This window comes from Glycine max, chromosome 19 (assembly GCF_000004515.6).
Source record: "Glycine max cultivar Williams 82 chromosome 19, Glycine_max_v4.0, whole genome shotgun sequence".
NCBI lineage: Eukaryota > Viridiplantae > Streptophyta > Magnoliopsida > Fabales > Fabaceae > Glycine > Glycine max.
This window is the reverse complement of record NC_038255.2, coordinates 26,209,122-26,222,172: the sequence shown is the minus strand read 5'-3', so window position 1 is coordinate 26,222,172 and position 13,051 is coordinate 26,209,122. Positions and strand designations below refer to the sequence as shown.

The window sequence follows — 13,051 nt, the reverse complement described above, 5'->3', positions numbered from 1 at the left end:
TCATGGCACAAGGGCTAACTTAGGATCGTCTAGGATTAAACATTGATGGAAAATGCGGAAATTGATTAAGGAAAGGATGGAAAATAAGGTGGTTAATTTCGTGGGTCTTAATAAGGTGGTTCTTGGCATAAAATGGATGAATGGGATGGTAAAATGTAGGTTAAGTGGTGGCTGGACAGAAATATAGAAATGGCAATAATTGAAGCTACAGGGCTCCAAATGAGGTGATTCCAAAACGAGGTGAAAGGTCTCGTTTTGAAAGTCAATTTAGGCTCAAGAATCACTTCATTTGAGTGCGTAAAATGGGAGTTATGGCCACGAGATAATTCTGGGCAGAGGTGGATTTTCTGGAATTGTGGTTTGAAAGAACAAGGGTGAAGATGAAAGGAAGGAAAGAATCACTCTTTCCAGCGAGAGCAACACACAAAGGTTGTGAAAGTCCTTTGATACAGTCAGGGTGTTCTTGAATCACTCAAGAATTTAGGAGAATCACTCTCACTAAGATAAAAGAGATAAACTCTAATTTTCTGAATAAAACTCAACTTGTGTTTATTGATAAAATGGTTCAGCTTATATAGAAGCTTTACAACAGATTTTAGTAATGACCCACTAACCTAGAATTAAAATAACTTAATGCCATTAACCTAGGGAATTAAAAAAAACTTAATGGCTGAGTGTAACTGAAATTGTGGCAACCAAAAGTCACCCCCAACAGCCAACTTCAGCCACCATTTGGTCTCCCAAAAGGCTGATGCCTAGGTTGCCAATTGGGCCCTTATTACAACTTGAACTAAACCTAACTAAAGCTCTTTTAGTTGATTAACCCAAAACATATTTTTGGTCAGCCAACTTTACAAGGATTGGGCCATTATTTAGACAAACTAAACACTCTAAAATTGAGACAAAGTGGTGTCATTTAGTCCTCCTCCATTTGGGCCATGATACAACTCACAACCTTGGACTTTTCTCCTTGAAACTTGGGCTTGTATTCAAATAGTATGGACAACACTTGTTGAAGAGCTTCCTTGGCTTTCCTTGCTCTAGCCCTTGTCATAGGTCCTCCAAGTCCTTCAAGTGGATCCTTGCCCTTGCTCTTGGTCATGTCCTCATCATTCTCTCCCTCTTGAGAAGGATTTGTCCTCAAATCGGATTCTCCATCTGCATTAAAAAGAGATAAATCAGAGACATTGAAGGTGGAACTAACATTATACTCACCGGGCAGCTCAACTTTGTAAGCATTGTCATTGATTCTTTCAAGCACTTGAAATGGTCCATCTCCCCTTGGTTGAAGCTTTGATTTCCTTTGTTCCGGAAACCTTTCTTTTCTCATGTGCACCCAAACCCAATCTCCAGGTTCGAAGACAACCTTATTTCTCCCTTTGTTGGCTTGTTTAGCATAGCTTTTATTTTTCCTCTCAATTTGATCTTTGACTCTCTCATGAAGCTTCTTCACATAGTCCGCCTTTGCTTGACCTTCTTTATGCTTAAAAACAGAAACATTAGGCATAGGCAAAAGATCAAGAGGAGTTAGTGGGTTAAAACCATAAACAACTTCAAAAGGAGAACAATTAGTGGTGCTATGAACAGCTCTATTGTAAGCAAATTCAACATGGGGTAAACAAGCTTCCCAAGTTTTTAAGTTCTTCCTCAAAACTGTCCTAAGCAAAGTTCCCAAAGTCTTATTAACAACTTCCGTTTGCCCATCGGTTTGTGGGTGACAAGTGGTTGAAAATAACAATTTAGTGCCCAACTTGCTCCACAAAGTCCTCCAAAAATGGCTTAGGAACTTAGAGTCCCTATCACTAACAATGCTCCTTGGCAAACCATGGAGTCTCACAATCTCCTTGAAAAACAAATCAGCCACATGGGAAGCATCATCAATTTTTTTACATGGAATAAAATGAGCCATTTTAGAAAACCTATCAACAACCACAAAAATGGAATCTCTACCATTGCTTGTTTTTGGCAGCCCCAAAACAAAATCCATGGATAAATCAATCCAAGGATACTCCGGAATTGGCAATGGAGTATACAATCCATGAGGCTTTACCTTAGACTTTGCCTTTTTACATACAATGCAATGTTCACAAAATTTCTGCACATCCTTTTTCATATGAGGCCAATAAAAATGTTCTTGTAATGTTTCTAGAGTCTTTTGGACCCCAAAATGCCCCATTAAACCTCCTTCATGTGCTTCACAAACAAGCAAATTTCTAGTAGAACATTTAGGCACACACAATTTGTTTTCTTTGAAAAGAAAGCCTTAATGTCTAAAGAAACCATTTTCTGAAAATTTTTCACAATTTTTAAAAATTTCTCCAAAAGTTTCATCATTTTCATACATGCTTTTCAAACATTCAAGACCAATCAATTTTTTTTCAAGCATAGAAAGTAATGCATGACGCCGAGAAAGAGCATCGGCTACAATATTACCTTTTCCCTTTTTATGTTTGATAACATAAGGGAATTGCTCTAGGAATTCCACCCACTTCGCATGCCTTTTGTTAAGCTTGCCTTGCCCCTTGATATATTTGAGGGACTCATGGTCACTATGAATGAAAAATTCCTTGGGATAAAGGTAGTGTTGCCATGTTTTCAAAGCCAGTACTAAGGCATACAACTCCTTATCATAAGTTGAATAGTTAAGGGTAGGACCACTTAACTTTTCACTAAAATAAGCAATTGGATGGCCTTCTTGCATCAACACAGCCCCAATCCCAACATTTGAAGCATCACACTCAATTTCAAAAGATTTTTGAAAGTTTGGCAACACAAGTATGGGGGCATTAGTTAGCTTTTGCTTAAGAACATTGAAAGCTTCTTCTTGTTTCTCTCCGCATTTGAAACCAACATTTTTCTTGAGCACTTCATTGAGAGGTGCTGCCAATGTGCTAAAATCCTTCACAAATCGTCTATAAAAACTTGCTAAGCCATGAAAACTCCTCACCTCGGTCACAGACTTAGGTGTAGGCCATTCTTGAATAGCCCTAACCTTCTCCTCATCAACTTGCACTCCTTTTGAACTCACAACAAAACCAAGAAACACAACATGGTTAGTACAAAAGATGCATTTTTTCAAGATTGGCATACAATTGTTCTTCTCTAAGCACAGTCAAGACAGATTTTAAATGATCAATATGCAAATCAAGTGAAGTGCTATAGATAAGAATATCATCAAAGTACACCACAACGAACTTTCCTATGAACTCTCTCAAGATATGATTCATTAATCTCATGAAAGTGCTAGGAGCGTTAGTTAGGCCAAAAGGCATAACCAACCATTCATACAAACCATATTTTGTTTTAAAAGCAGTTTTCCATTCATCCCCTTCTCTAATCCTAATTTGATTGTATCCACTTTTTAAATCAATTTTAGAGAAGTAACATGCACCATGCAATTCATCAAGCAAATCATCAAGCCTGGGTATAGGATGCCTATATTTAATGGTGATGTTATTAAGGGCTCTACAATCAGAACACATGCGCCATGTCCCATCCTTTTTAGGGACCAAAATCACTGGGACAGCACAAGGACTCATACTATCTCTTACCCAACCTTTGCTAATGAGTTCATCCACTTGTCTTTGAATCTCTTTGGTTTCTTGTGGATTACTTCTATAGGCTGGCCTATTGGGCAAAGAAGCTCCCGGAATGAGATCAATTTGATGCTCAATTCCCCTCAAAGGTGGTAGTCCACTTGGCACATTTGGTGGAAACATGTCATGAAAATCCTGCAAAAGAGTTTTAACACTAGAAGGCACTTCAAAATCATCAAAAGTGTTAGTGCTCAAAATCTGATTTTTGCAAAACAAGATATAGAGTGACTGTTTAGCACAAAACAACCTCTTGACCTCACTTTTTGTGGCTAAATAGCTCTCCCTCACTTCAAGTGTTTCACTCTTCTTTTGTTCACTCTTTTTCCTCTCAAGTGTTTCCCTCTTTTTCTCACTCTCAAGTGTTTTGCTCACTTTTTCTTTTTCTCTTTTCTCTTGAAGAAGTTTTTCTCTCATTTTCTTTTGATCCTCACACACTTCTTGTGGACTCAATGGCTTGAGCACAATCTTTTTGTCTTGGTGCATGAAAGAGATCTTGTTGGTGTAACCGTCATGATTGGCTCTTTTATCAAATTGCCATGGTCTCCCCAACAGTAAGTGACTGGCCTCCATAGGAACAACATCACAAAGTACCTTATCATTGTATTTCCCAATGCAAACGTCTACTTCAACTTGCTGCCTCACTTGCACCTCCCCATCCTTACTAAGCCATTGAAGTTTGTATGGCCTAGGATGTGGTTTAGTAGCTAAATTTAGCTTTGACACTAATCTAGCACTAGCCACATTGCAACTACCTCCATCAATGATCACCATGCACACCTTGCCATTGATTAAACATCTAGTGTGAAAGATGTTTTCTCTTTGGCTCTCCTCCTCATGCTTCAATTGACCACCAAGTAACCGCCTAATCATCAACAAATCTCCCTCCGGAGTCTCCTCTTCCTCTACGTACTCACTCTCCTCTTCCTCTTCAACATCGGATTCACTTATATATTCTCCATCTCTAAGAACCATGGACCTTTTGTTAGGGCACTCATAAGCATAGTGTCCTAGGCCTTGGCACTTGAAACACTTCACGTCTCTACTCCTTTTAGAGGGTTCCTCTTGGGACTTTGAGCGAATTTTTGATGGGATAGGTGAGGAACTACTACTAGAAGTAGCAGCCCCATCTTTCTTACCTTTGTCTTTCCAACTAGAAGAACCAAAGTTGGTAAAACTCCTCTTAGCCACTCCTTTCCTTTTTAATTGTTGCTCTACTTGGATTGCTTTGTGAAGCAAATCATCCATTTCAACAAACTCCTACAGCTCAACAATATCACGGATATCATTAGTCAAACCATTAAGAAATTGAGCCATAGTTACCTCCTCATCTTCTTCAATATTTGCTTGAATCATGAGCACATCCATTTCCTTGAAATACTCCTCAACCCCCTTGTTGCCTTGGGTTAGTTTTTGGAGCTTGAATTTCAAGTCCCTTGAGTAACTAGCCGGCACATACCGCTTCTTCATGATCTTTTACATCTCCGTCCATGTATCAACCATTGGCTCTTCATTTCTTGCTCTCTCCTTTTGTAGCTTGTTCCACCACACAAGAGCATAGTCAGAAAACTCCGTGGCGGCAAGCTTCACCTTTTGGTCCTCCTCATAGTTGTTGCATGAGAAAACATGCTCTATTTTCATCTCCCACTCCAAGTAGGCCTCCGGATCATTCTTTCCTTTAAATGGAGGAATGTTGAGTTTAATACCATCAATTCGGTTTTGTCTAGGAACACCATCATTCCCTCTTCTCCTCCTTTCTTCTTCATTATGATCTCTATTCTCCATTTGATCCAACCTCTCATGGAGCGCATCATCTCGTTGTTTCATTAACCTCTCCATATGTTGCATCAAAGCTTGCATTTGGAATTGCGAAAGTCCCCATCCATCATTAGGATTTGTTCCTGCCATCTCAAACAAACAAATCAAACGTAACAAGACAATTATAGTTGTTGTTTGAATACCTCACCCACTCAAGTGTATCACACAATTATGGCTTTTCTCTAATGAAACACTCTTGCCTTTTACCACTCTAATTCCCCTTGAGTTCTTAGGCAATTCAAGAGATTATGGCCACAACAAAGAACAATTCACCAATATGTGTAAGGTAAGGCTAGAGAGACAAGGAAAAGGTTAACCAAGAAAAAGGCTAACAATGTTTTTAGGCACAAATGAAGGAAATAAAATTCAGAATTTAGGAATTCAAGTAACAATCCTTCATGCAACCAATATATTACCTTAAAGAGATTTTTTTTAAAGTTCTTCAAGCATGAACCATTCAGCCCAATTTTATTTTTTTTTTTAATTTTGCTTATACGAAATTCTGCTTTTTTTTTTTTATAACAAAGAGATCAAAAGGCTTAACTTTTGCAATGGTTCAGCCTAAACAAAAATATATGAATAAGAAGGTAATATAAATGGCAAAGAGAATAAAGAAGGATGTTACCCAAAATTTCCAGCAAAGGAAGTGTTGATCCTAGAACCGGAGCTCTGATACCAAATGATATGAACCCTCATGGCACAAGGGCTGACTTAGGATCGTCTAGGATTAAACCTTGATGGAAAATGCGGAAATTGATTAAGGAAAGGATGGAAAATAAGGTGGTTAATTTCGTGGGTCTTAATAAGGTGGTTCTTGGCATAAAATGGATGAATGGGATGGTAAAATGTAGGTTAAGTGGTGGCAGGACAGAAATATAGAAATGGCAATAACTGAAGCTACAGGGCTCCAAATGAGGTGATTCCAAAACGAGGTGAAAGGTCTCGTTTTGAAAGTCAATTTAGGCTCAAGAATCACTTCATTTGAGTGCGTAAAATGGGAGTTATGACCACGAGATAATTCTGGGCAGAGGTGGATTTTCTGGAATTGTGGTTTGAAAAAACAAGGGTGAGGATGAAAGGAAGGAAAGAATCACTCTTCCAGCGAGGGCAACACACAAAGGTTGTGAAAGTCCTTTGATACAGCCAGGGTGTTCTTGAATCACTCAAGAATTTAGGAGAATCACTCTCACTAAGATAAAAGAGATAAACTCTAATTTTCTGAATAAAACTCAACTTGTGTTTATTGATAAAATGGTTCAGCTTATATAGAAGCTTTACAGCAGATTTTAGTAATGACCCACTAATCTAGAATTAAAATAACTTAATGCCATTAACCTAGGGAATTAAAAAAAACTTAATGGCTGAGTGTAACTGAAATTGTGGCAACCAAAAGTCACCCCCAACAGCCAACTTCAGCCACCATTTGGTCTCCCAAAAGGCTGATGCCTAGGTTGCCAATTGGGCCCTTATTACAACTTGAACTAAACCTAACTAAAGCCCTTTTAGTTGATTAACCCAAAACATATTTTTGGTCAGCCAACTTTACAAGGATTGGGCCATTATTTAGACAAACTAAACACTCTAAAATTGAGACAAAGTGGTGTCATTTAGTCCTCCTCCATTTGGGCCATGATACAACTCACAACCTTGGACTTTTCTCCTTGAAACTTGGGCTTGTATTCAAATAGTATGGACAGCACTTGTTGAAGAGCTTCCTTGGCTTTCCTTTCTCTAGCCCTTGTCATAGGTCCTCCAAGTCCTTCAAGTGGATCCTTGCCCTTGCTCTTGGTCATGTCCTCATCAAGACCCCTGAAGAGGCAATTGAGCTAATTAAGAATATGTCAGCCAGGGATCATGCCATTCTGCACGACAAAGTTCATCAACCCACAAAGAAAAGCTTGTTAGAACTATCATCACATGATGCTTTATTGGCACAGAATAAGTTGCTATCTAGGCAACTTGAGATTTTAACAGAAACACTTGGTAAGTTGCCAACAAAATTGTCTATTGGTCAACCTACACAATCTTCTGTTTTGCAGGTTATAGGTTGTACCATCTATGGTGAGGCTCATGAAACAAGCCAATGTATTCCCATTAAAGAAAACAATCAAGAAGTTCACTATATGGGAAATCAACAGAGACAAGGATATACTCAAGGAGGATTCTCAGGCTTCCAGCAGGGTCCTTATAACCAACAAGGACAGTGGAGATCACACCCTGACAATCAATTCAACAAGGACCAGGGTGGACCTTCTAACAGGCCAATCCAACAAGAGCCTAACATCTTTCAGAGGACTACTAAGCTGGAGGAGACTTTGACTCAGTTTATGCAGGTAACAATGTCAAATCATAAAAGCACTGAGTCAGCACTGAAAAACCTTGAGGTCCAAGTGGGACAACTGGCCAAGCAGATAGTTGACAAGTCATCCAATAGTTTTGTGGCGAATACAGAAAAGAATCCCAAGGAGGAATGCAAAGCTGTGATGACAAGGAGTAAGAGTTTTATGGAGGTGGATGATGAGGATAGTGTTGTGTCCAAGAAGAAAGCTGTTGAAAAGAAAGGTATTGATGAAAAGAAAGATGATGTGAGAGGTGAAAACAACCAGGAAAAAGAAAAACAAATAATGGTCAAGAAAAAAAATTAAATGACCAAGAAAAAGAAAAAGAAAATGAAAAAAATGAAAAAGATGAAAAAAAATAAGAATGAAGAGAGGAGTAGAAGTGAACAAGCTAGAGAGAAGAAAAGAGAAAAAGTTGTGAATGAAGGTGCGGAAGTACTATATCATGTGGTACCTTCCAAGAAGGAGAAGGACCGCCATTTGGCGAGATTCTTATATATTTTCAGGAAACTGGAAATAACCATGCCTTTCGGAGAAGCTTTATAGCAAATGCCACTCAAGGATGAATTTACAACTTGTTGACCACTCCATTACCAGACAATATGGAGTAATTGAAGATGTGCTGGTCAGAGTAAAACATTATATCTTCCTAGCAGAGTTTGTGGTAATGGATATCTGTGAAGATAATGACATTCCTGTAATTTTGGGAAGGCCATTCATGTTAACTACGAGTTGCATAGTTGATATAGGGAAAAAGAAGCTGGAGCTGGGCTTTGAAGATCAGAAAATTGATTTTGATTTATTTGTTGAAGACAAGCCTGCTCCAGAACAAAATGTTTGCTTACAGGTAATGGAAGTGGGTAAGGAGGTTTTGGAAGTAAGAACCAAAACGTGATCACCCATTGAAGTAAAAGTGTCAAGCTAATGACGTTAAAGAAGCGCTTCCTAGGAGGCAACCCAGTTCTAATTTCTGCTTTTCTTTTCTTTTATGTATGGCATAATGTGGAACTTGCTTCATAATCATTACATTGGGGTATATCAGCTTGTTTTTGAATGATAGATATAAGGGTTTCAATTTCTTGAGGAAGGGACTGAAAAATAACTTAGAAATTTTTTTTCTGAAAATCTATCCTCTCACTAAGCGCAAGCCTTGCGCTGAGCGCATCTTTGGTCATGTGCTAAGTGGAGTGTCTCTAGCGCTTAGCACTCAACCCTTGCATCTCAAGCTGATTTGGTCCGCTAAGCTGGCCAAGGCTGAGCTAAGCCCATTTCAATTCAATCTGAATTCGGCTAAGCGATGGCTTGCTCGCTAAGTGCATCATATTCAATGGCTAAGCGCGACACGTTGCTGCTAAGCCCAATTCTTTGCGGCCTAAATTGGGGTTCATTGAGCTAAGCACTACTCATGCCAGCTAAGCCTAATTCCTTGCGACCATAGCAGCGCTAAGCGATCCATCATCCGCTAAGCGTCTGCCCCCCTGTATTCAAGATGCATTATTTTAGCTAAGCCAACTCAGAGCCAGGCTTAGCGAGAGTTGCAGGTTTTATGATTTGCAGAATTCGCTAAGTGCTGCTTCTGTTTGCTAAGCCCAGCTATGTGTTAAAAAAAATAGATTTTGAATTTCAAACTTGGGCTAAGCACGCAGATTCGCTAAGTGAACCCGTTTGAGAAACCAAATGTCTCTCTAGCTCGCTTAGCTCTGTGGCTCGCTAAGCGAGAGGCTCAAAATTTGTTTAAGTGAGTGTAACATCACCGTTGCCAAAATTCTCAGAGCATATCCTACATTTTCTCTCTCGCCCAAATTTGTGCAACTTGCATTCTTGCTTTCTTTTTGCATCTTCTACGCATCATCAACAATCAACAATCCAAGTAAGTTTCTGATCGAGGCCGTACCCGAATCAAATAAACATGAAAATGCAGTAACTAGGAAGTGATCCTAGGTCGTTTCCCAACGAGCAATGATAAACCAAATGTTCATAATACACTTGCAGTAACAGTTACGATTTGAGGGGTTTGTTTGTTTTGTGATTTAAAAAACAGAATAAGTAAACTGGAATACGAAACTAATAATATTAAAAACGGGTTGTTTCCTCTGATTCAGAAGCCATTCTCTTGTCCTGGGTTATGGAGAATTCGTCCCTAACAGTTAACCACTTAATCCAACCCTATTTCAATTTACTAAGTGAAAATCAACTTTGGGTTGTCAATACGTGATTAGGCAACACATACACCTGTTAACCCTTCGCCCATTAAGCATGAACGCAAGTTAGGCTCAGAGGCAATTAATCGAGCATGAAGCGTGCACAGATTAATATTAACGAATGTGGGTTAACTGGTGAAGGGAAAACTACTAGGAAGCCACATTATAAACAAAACCTCGAAGAGAGTTGAGCTTCATCCTCAAAAGGAAACAACACCAGAATATTTAGCCTTCCATAGATTCAAACAGAAAACATAAATGAAACTAAAAGCAAAAACGTAAATGAAAGCAGAAGAAGAAACAAGAACGAATTTGTAATTAGAAGCAGAAAATGGAAAATTGCATTACGTAAATAGTGGCATTAGAACAGAAAAACGTAAAACCCTAAACAATGCTCTGAATACTGAATAGCCTAACAGAATAGCCTTGCACGAATCCCAAGGCTACTATTTAAAAAGAGTCACTCAAAGTAACTGGGTCCTATTACATTATTCTGGCCCAAAACGAAATAAACACTGAACCACATAAAATAAAATTGCAATCTCCTAATTAGAATTTAACTAAAGTAAGTGCTGCTTTATCTGCCCTCTTCAAGTCCACAACCAAAATCCGGATTAAGCCCAATGTTTAATTAATTCCTGAAATTAGATTAAAAACATCAAATTAGCTGAATGAGCCCAAATAATAAAACTGCCTAATTAATTTGACAGTTAAGACTAATCAGTAATTAAAATGGTAGGGTTTAAGAAATAGAAGAAAATGATGGCACATCAAAACCCCCCATACTTAACCTTTTGCACTCCTGGGCAAAATGAAACAAAGAAAAAAATCCAAGGATATCAAAGAGAGACAACTAGAAACATTCACATATTCCACAATGAACATCAAGGAATGAAAGGAATGGGTAACATCTAACATCTAACATAAGGAGATCCGAAAATTCAAGACATTCATGAAAATCATCCAAGCAACCCAATCATGGCAAAATAGTTAATCAGCTCAAGAATGAAAAGTGATAAAGCCTCACAAGATATACACTCTATCTCTCAAGTGTCTAGGCTACTATTTACCCTCAAAGCACCCATGAAAACAAACACCACATAAACTTGGCAAGATTCTAAAATTGACAATCAACCCATAAACACAAGCACATGAGGATCAAAATGTCTTTTAAGGTTGTAATGGGGCCAAGGACAAGGTATGGAAAAATATGGAATAAGAGGCTAAATCCCAAAGGAATAGAGGAGCAATGGGGAATAAGTGCATATTAAAAAAAAAAAAAAACTAAAGATAAAATTTAAACATAAAGAGTAGAACCAAGAGTCTCATCATTCTTTTGCCATTTAAGATCTTATTCACTCAACTTTATTGCTTTTCTTTTTCTTTTTCGATTTTTTTTTTGCTCTATAGCCTTTGAGAAACAGCATCTCATTCAGCATGTCCAACATTTAACCAATATACAATGTACATCAAGTATGGCCCAAAATACATCATGAAGGATAGCCAACAAAACATGTTATCCAATGAAACAAAACCCCCCACACTTATTCCCAAAACAATTTCAAAGCTCCAAAATTCCTTAAGGATACGGTGATATCATGGTTTTTCAGTTAAGGCTTGTAGTGAGCTACAAAACAAGGAAAGGGAAACAAGGCTCAAAAGGGCTATCAAAGGAATTAATTCAAGGTAAGTCCATTTGTCTAGGAGCTTATAAGAACAAAATTGCCTAAATCATTTCCAAATATGCATGTGAATTAGGAAGCATCAACAAGAATCAAGCCAAGGCTATTGTGCAAGCAATCAATGGGGCAAAACACACCAAATGATTATGATGATGGATGGCTCAAATTCTAACAAAGGTAAACTCGTCACTTTCAAATTGAGCTTTCAAAACTATCATGACATGTAGAGGAAAAGCAAGGATTTCAAATCGCAAAATGTCAAGAGGCCTTTTTTAAATAAAAAAAATTACCCATTTCTTGAATATATCCTCTAATTCAAAGAAAAAACATGCAAATTTGTACATGCACACAGAATTGACCTAAAATATTAAACTAGAAACCCAACAAAACTAACAACATTAACTAATTAACAAAACCAACAGAACTAGCAAAACCAAAGAACACCCCCCCCCATACTTAAACAACACATTGTCCTCAATGTGGCACAATTAAAAGATTAAAAGCAATTAAACCATCAAATAGAATCGGACAAGTGTAATAAAAGCAAAGAAAGAGATAGGAAAAGAAGAACTCCCTAAGTCATGGTGGAGGAAGAGTAGGGTTGATTAAGGAAGTCTCTTCCACCACTACGTCCACTAAAGAAGGGTTTGTGAGGAATGGCTTCAGTCGATGTCCGTTGACCTTGAAGCTCTTGTTTGTGGAATCACTTTTGATATCAACTGTACCATAAGGAAAAACATTAGTAACAACAAAAGGACCAATCCACTTAGACCTCAACTTACCACTCATGAGTCCAAGCCTAGAATTATACAATAGCACTTTTTGCCCAACCATGAAGTCCTTCTTAACTATCTTGCTATCATGGAACTTCTTAGTCTTTTCTTTGTAAAACTTGGCATTCTCGTAGGCTTCTAGGCGGATTTCATCTAACTCACTCAGTTGCAACTTTCTTTCCTCACCAGCTTGATCCATAGAGAAGTTGCTAGTCTTCACTGCCCAGTATGCTTTGTGCTCAATCTCCACTGGAAGATGACATGCCTTTCCAAAGACAACCCGATAAGGAGACATTCCTATGGGTGCTTTGTAGGCAATCCGATGTGCCCAAAGAGCATCATCAAGCCTGGTACTCCAATCTTTCCTACTTGGTTGCACAATCTTCTCTAAAATTCTCTTAATCTCCTTGTTAGAAATTTCTGCCTGTCCATTGGTTTGGGGGTGGTATGGTGTGGATACCCTGTGTACAACCCCGTACTTTTTAAGCAAGGCATGCATTGTTCTGTTGCAAAAATGGGTTCCTTGATCACTAACAATTGCTTTAGGTACTCCAAACCTGCAAAACATATTAGATCTGACAAAATCTGTAACAACCTTAGCATCATTAGTTCTAGTGGGCTTGGCTTCCACCCATTTTGAAACAT

General features: G+C 38.3%; 1 pseudogene; it reads right to left on the bottom strand.

Annotated features, from left to right (window-relative positions):
• Window positions 1–13,051, bottom strand: part of LOC113000414 (uncharacterized) — a 54,718-nt pseudogene that overhangs the window by 38,687 nt on the left and 2,980 nt on the right.